This window comes from Belonocnema kinseyi, chromosome 4 (genome assembly GCF_010883055.1).
Source record: "Belonocnema kinseyi isolate 2016_QV_RU_SX_M_011 chromosome 4, B_treatae_v1, whole genome shotgun sequence".
NCBI lineage: Eukaryota > Metazoa > Arthropoda > Insecta > Hymenoptera > Cynipidae > Belonocnema > Belonocnema kinseyi.
The window spans coordinates 139,479,012-139,485,459 of NC_046660.1; the positions used below are offsets into that span (position 1 = coordinate 139,479,012).

At 33.9% G+C, this 6,448-nt stretch overlaps 1 protein-coding gene across 7 annotated transcripts in view; it reads left to right on the forward strand.

Moving 5' to 3' along the window:
• The window catches only part of LOC117170577 (CCR4-NOT transcription complex subunit 4), a 424,579-nt gene that overhangs the window by 117,093 nt on the left and 301,038 nt on the right, over positions 1–6,448 (forward strand). The window lies entirely within an intron of this gene.

Here is a 6,448-nt window from a genome sequence, read left to right on the forward strand (position 1 = left end):
CTCGAGTTGGTCTGCGGTCAGAAAACTCTTAATATGCAAACGCAGTCAGTTAAGGTCGAAGAAGTTGCGTTCCGAACTCTCTTCCCCCACCCGTGCGACGAACTCAGGGCAGTAGAGACAGGTGGGATTTCCCCAATAGGCACGAAGTGGGTACGTACGTATAGAAAATCACGATAATATGGTTTTGGATACCTCCTTACTTCTCGACCCGTGCTCGGTTTTCTCTCGGCTCGACTTTTTATCGGAAAGTCGGTATATAGGCTCTGGATTGTGTCGGCTTTTCTATACTCCTTTGCCCGATGTGTTCGTGACGTAGCGACTAGCTACAAAACGAGGCACAAAATGATATATAGAACGCAATAATGCACCGATTTTAGATCAGTTTTTTTTTTTTAATTCGGGACTAAATTTTCTAGAAAAAGTTGAGAGTGGATATGACATTTTTTGTCTATTTATTTCTTATCTTAATTAATGTATAAAGTATATGAAATCTCCATTATGGGCAACTATATTAAATTTCATACACATTAATGTTAATCTAATTACAAGAAAAATCAGAGAATTCCATTTTTCACAAATTCAGAATAAGTTCAGCAGTAATTTTCGATTGTAAATAATAAAACGTGATACCTTCTTTCTGTTAACCAAAAATAAAATTGGATTTGATGTCGAAAAGTTCAACTAAGAAAGGTGGGTCTGGTCCTAAATTTTAATAATTATGAAAAAAAAATTATTTATAACAATAAACTTTTTTCATAATTATACAAATTTAGGACCAGGCCCACCATTTTTAGTGCTTCTTGTTTATTATCCCAAATTTTCAACTCGATGTGGCGCTTCGTGTGAAAAGAAGTTGGGAAATAAAAAAAGTGAGGGTAAGGTAGAAATCTGGCACGAGACCCATTGGTCACATGGCCTTAAGCAAATAAATAACAGACCTAACCTACAATTAACTGTCTTCGCCTTAAATTTTTACTATTTAGAGCGAAATTAAGAAAAAGTTAAACCCGTACATTGCATTTTCATAATAAATAACAATTAAGTTAACGAATTCCAAATTATAAATTTAATTCAGAATGTTTGACAAGATTTAAAGAAATTAAAGCACGTTGAGTTTTTACGCACATTGCTATCCTAACGTGTATATTAAATTTAATACATATGTATATTAGGGTGGCCCAAAAAATCACATTTGAGAAATTTTAACGGGCTTGTTGGCCAAATTGTTCTAGTAGGCAAATAAATGTATGCCTATTTTTTGATATTCGAAAAAAAATATTTTTAGAACTCGCTCTGGCCATTTTTATATCTTATGGAGTTTAATATGTAAAATGTTTCCAATTTTTATTTCTTCGATTTTGGACAGGAAATTATAAGCCAATTTATTTGATATTTAATATACTTGTTCACTTATCAATGAATATTGCATTTATCGCAATTTATATCTCAGAAATATTATGCAAAAGTTTTAGGCATATCAAAAATGGCATATAATGGCAATTTTTGGAGGCTCATTGTGACCCTCAGATATACTTGTGTAACTTGACATTTTAAAGAGACATTCTTTAGACTATTGAGAATAGATTCCTAAAAAAAATGATTAAAAGTATAATTTTTAATTGAGTAAATCGTAAGAAAAGCTTATGAAAAATGACGCATTTAAGTTAAACACCGGCTGAAGGGACTGCCGGTGGACGGCTGCAAAAAAAGTTGACCCTCGGTGGGTCCGCTCATTGTGCACCGTATTTGCTGCCATCCCAGGCTGCGGTGACTGACAATGAGTTGAATGGCAGAGTAATAATAAGTTAATAAATCTATAGCTGCTCTCTGAGTCAAACCTGTAGCTGGTGTAAGGCTTTCTTTACTTCAAATCAGGAAACTTTGAAGCCTCAGAGCGAGTTCTAAAAATATTTTTTTTCGAAAATAAAAAAATAGGCTTATATTTATTTGCGTACCAGAACGATTTGGCCAACAAGCCCGTTAAAATTTCTCAAATGTGATTTTTTGGGCCACCCTAATGTATATTAAATTCACTACACAATGTATGTTACATTTCGGTAGCGGTAGTGCATATTTGCTTCACACGCATGTATATTAAACCTCGTACAGACTTTTCTAACAGTGTACTTTAGATCACAAGATTAAATGTTAATTATTACTGCTATAAACAAATGTACCTCACAGAAATTAGTAGGCAGAGAAAAATATTTTTCTTTTACTCTTATTGTAATGATATCTTAATGATATTAGTTTTCAAGCTAACACCTAAACAAATGCATATTTGGTGCGTTTTTACGCTAGAAAATCGTTTTTTTTCTTCTGACCTTGCTGAAATTATATTTTGAATAACGTTTGATGAACAAATTCAGCAATGCAATACTGTTTTTTTTTATTTCATAAACAAATTGTACATACACAAACGCACATTTTGGGCGTTTTCAAGCAAAAATTATTCGTTTTTTGGTCTGACCTTGCTCAAACTATATTAAAAAATGTAGTAATGCATTAAAATTGGTTAATTTTACGAACAAATTATATAAACCAATGCACATTTTGGGTGTTTTCAAGCAAGAATAAATCGTTTTTTCATCTGAACTTGCTCCAATTATATTAAAAAATTTAGTTATGCATTATTCTTTGTCCATTTTACAAACAAATTATATAAACAAGTGCAAATGCAAAAAAAAATCGTTTTTTCATCTGACCTAGCTCAAAGTATATTAAAAGATGTTGCTATATATTAATATTTGTTTATTTTACGAACAAATTATATAAATAAATGTACATTTTGGAATTTTTCAAGCGAAAATCGAGGCAAATCTAAATCGTATTTTTCTTCTGACCTTGCTGAAATTAAATTTCGAATGAACCATTTTAATTTAATTGTCTGGTTGTAAATTAATTTTTGAAACTCGAATTTTGAATGTTCCATTTTTAGCTAAAAATTTCATTTTTTGATATTTCTTTTTTTTACAAACCGAAGAAAAGAGAACAATAATCAATCATTCTCTCAAGATTAATTCTTATAAATAATAATAATATTAATAAAAAATGTAACTATTTTGTTGAAAACCCATATATTTGAGGTAGACATTTCTTTTATAACTGAACATCGAAATATTCACGTTAAAGGGTCATCATTGTAGCCAAAAATTAGTCTCTTCATTTGAAATTTCAACTACTATGGTTTGCAAATTGATTTCTTTGGTTTGTTACGAATCAATTTATATTTTTGATAATTCATATATTTTGTTAAAAATGGAAATTTATCTTCTTGGTTTGAAAATCCACCACTTTTTTTAAAATTTCATGTATTTTGTGAAAAATTAGTCCTCCTAATTTCTTATGGACTTCTGTTTCCGGCATGAAAGTGTAAAGTAGTGGGAATTGTTGTTGCTGAGTTTTTCTGATATTTTGGTGAAATTTGAGATGCGTGGATTGTGGAAATGTGTACAAGGGTGTGTAGGTAAGAGATTAATTGAGGGATTGTGAGATTGAAAAGGCGAGGTAGATATTTTTGAACATTGAGACAGATTTGTTCGGAATTTGTGGTTAGGTTGTTTGGAGATTTGTGACAGGGTGAAAGGACTGGGTTGAACGGGTTGGTAGTAGCAGGGTTTAGTAGCGACGGAGAAAGGCGAGACAGGTACCAGACCGTGACGATAGATAGATGCAGGGAAGCAGAGGAGGCGGGGGCGTTTGAATTGGATTCATGGCCGGCGGAGCGAGTATGTCCGCGGGAGAAACGGATTTAGAGCAGGAAGTGTTCAGTACGCAAAAAGAGGAGATCAAAGAAAGGAAGGCAAGGGGGAAGTATTAAGCAAACTGTAGAAAAGAAGAGATTAAGAGCAAAAATCTTGGGATCGATTGATGCTTTTATCAAAAGAAAGAGAGGGGAGTGGAGAAGCAGTGAAGAGAAGGAAGATATCGGTGCGAGTTTGAATTATCAAAAAATGTTTAGATCGCCGCTTAAAACGCAGAATTTGGTAGAGAAAAATGATAATAGTAAGGAACTGAAGGAAGCGGAGATAAAATTGAAGTTCTGATGAAAGAGGAAAGGCTAAAGGAATATCATGAAGTGATGATAGAAGTAACAGGGATTAATGAAGAAAAGCAGGAGAAAAGGGGAGAGAAATCGAAGGATTAAATTAGACGGGAAATGACTGAACTTAAGAGAGAAAAAAATTGGAAGAAGTCATGGAACAGTTAGGAAAGAGGATGCATTTGGATTTTGGATGCACCAGGATTTTGGTGGGGGCGAGAGTGGGAATACGGAGAAGGAATGGCTGAGGAAAATAGAACGAAGAATGGAAAGGAAAGCGAGGGAAAAAATAAAATAAAACATAGTGATAAAGAGTATAAGATTAGAGAGAAAGGAGCTGAAGGAAGGAGTGGAAGAAGTACTAAAAAGGATTGATGCGAAGGTAGAAATAGAGGAAGTGAGAAGTGTATAAGTTAAGGAAAATAGCGAAAGAGGAAAGAAAAAAGGGAAGAAGAACATGGGTTAAGTATAAGATAATACACATAGACGCAGTATGGTGGGATTGGGATGAAGAAAGGGAACATATAGTAAGAAATGAGGAGCAGGGAAACTAGGAGAGGAAGGAACGGGAGATAGAAAAATAAGAAATAGTAAGAAGGAAAAAAAGACGAGAGACGAAATTAGGGAAGAATGGAGGATATTTTATTGGAATATAGCAGGTTTGGAGAGAAAGGATAGGGAGTTTATGGGAAATTTGACACAATGAGATATAGTCATAATGATAGAGACATGGCTGGATGAAAACTGATGGGAAAGACTAAGGGGAAGGTTACCAAGAGGTTACAAATAGCAAGTGCAAAATGCAAAGAGGAAGAATAAAAAAGGCAGAGCAATGGGAGGAATGGTAATGGGAATAAGAAATTAATGCATAACAGGGAAAGATAAGAAAGACAGGAAAGATCAAGAAGAAGGATTATTAGTAGAAACGGTAAAGATGGGAGGAGAGAAGTGGAAGGTAGTGGGGGTTAATGTGAACGGTGATATGCAGGAGAAAGCAGAGGAGATGAAAGAAATGATCGAAGAAAATAAAGAAGAGGTTAGGCTGATAATAGGTGGGGATTTCAATGCGAGAACAGGCGACAGAGGAGGATGGGAATGGGGAGAAGATAGAGGAAGAAAATCTAAAGATAAGGTACTAAATGGGGAGGGAAAAAAGTTGTTGAAGTATTTGGAGGAGTTGGGATGGTATATCTTAAACGGAAATATAGAGGATGATGATAAAAAAGAATATACACGCTCAGAAGGTGAAAGGGAAACGGTAATTGCTTATGTGGTAGTGGATGATAAGGTAAGAGAAAAGGTTAAGAAAATAGTGGTAGGTGATTATATTGATTCGGAGCACTTGCCCTTAATAGTGACATTAGAGGGACAAAAAAGCAATAGCAATAGGAATGAAAGGGGAGCAAATGTAAAATGTGTAGGAAAAGGGGATTGATCAAGGGCAGGAAAAGAACAGTTTAGAGAAAAGGTGAAAAATATCAAAATGGGAGAGAGAAAAAAAGAATGAGTATACTGAGTTGTGTGATCAAAAGAAAGAGGAAGAGAATAAAAGGTTTGAGAAAGAGGCGGAGAAGGCTAGGATGGAAGAAGAGGTATGGAAGATAGTAAATAGAGAAAGAAAAAGAAGAAAAAGAGTAAACCAAGATACTGAAACGGTAGAATGGAAGAAATATTTTTTGGATTTGCTAGAAGGAGTAGAGAGAAAAGTTATAAAGGGAGGGAAATATGGTGGAGAAAGAGATGAGGAAGAGGGCATAACAAGGGAAGAAATAGTTAAGGTTTTAGGAATAATGAAGGATGGAAAGGCACCTGGTATAGATGAGATTCCAAATGAAGGATGGCAATATGGTGAAATATGGCAATATGGAAATTACGCTTGAAAACGCAATGAAAAAATACATTTTTTGTGAAAACTCCGTGAAAAAAACCTTATTTATGAAATTACCGTAATAAGTAACTTCTTAAGAAGGCATCGTCAAAAAATACTTATGAAAATGCTCGGGAAGCAAATCTTTTCACATCGTTTCCTTAAGTAAATAATCACTTTTTGATATTGTTATAATTATAATGGCTTATTGTTTTATTAATAATAAAATAAGTTATGTAATTTAACATTAAATGTTTGTATTTTTTAGATTAACCCTTTGTTGCAAGTATTTTTCTGTTCAGTGAATTTGCTTGAAAAATCTTACTCGGGGGGTTTTTGGGGTCGCTAATTACGAACCTGAAGTCAGAATTTTGAAATTTTCAATTCAAGAGGGCGGATTCAAAGTGGCGATTTCAAAATTTTGAGTAAAGAGATATATGAGCTTCAAACTTTTTACTCGGGGTTTTCTGGAATCGCTGATCACGAATTTGAAGTCAGAATTTGGAAATATTCAAATTCAAGATGGGGGTTTCAAAATG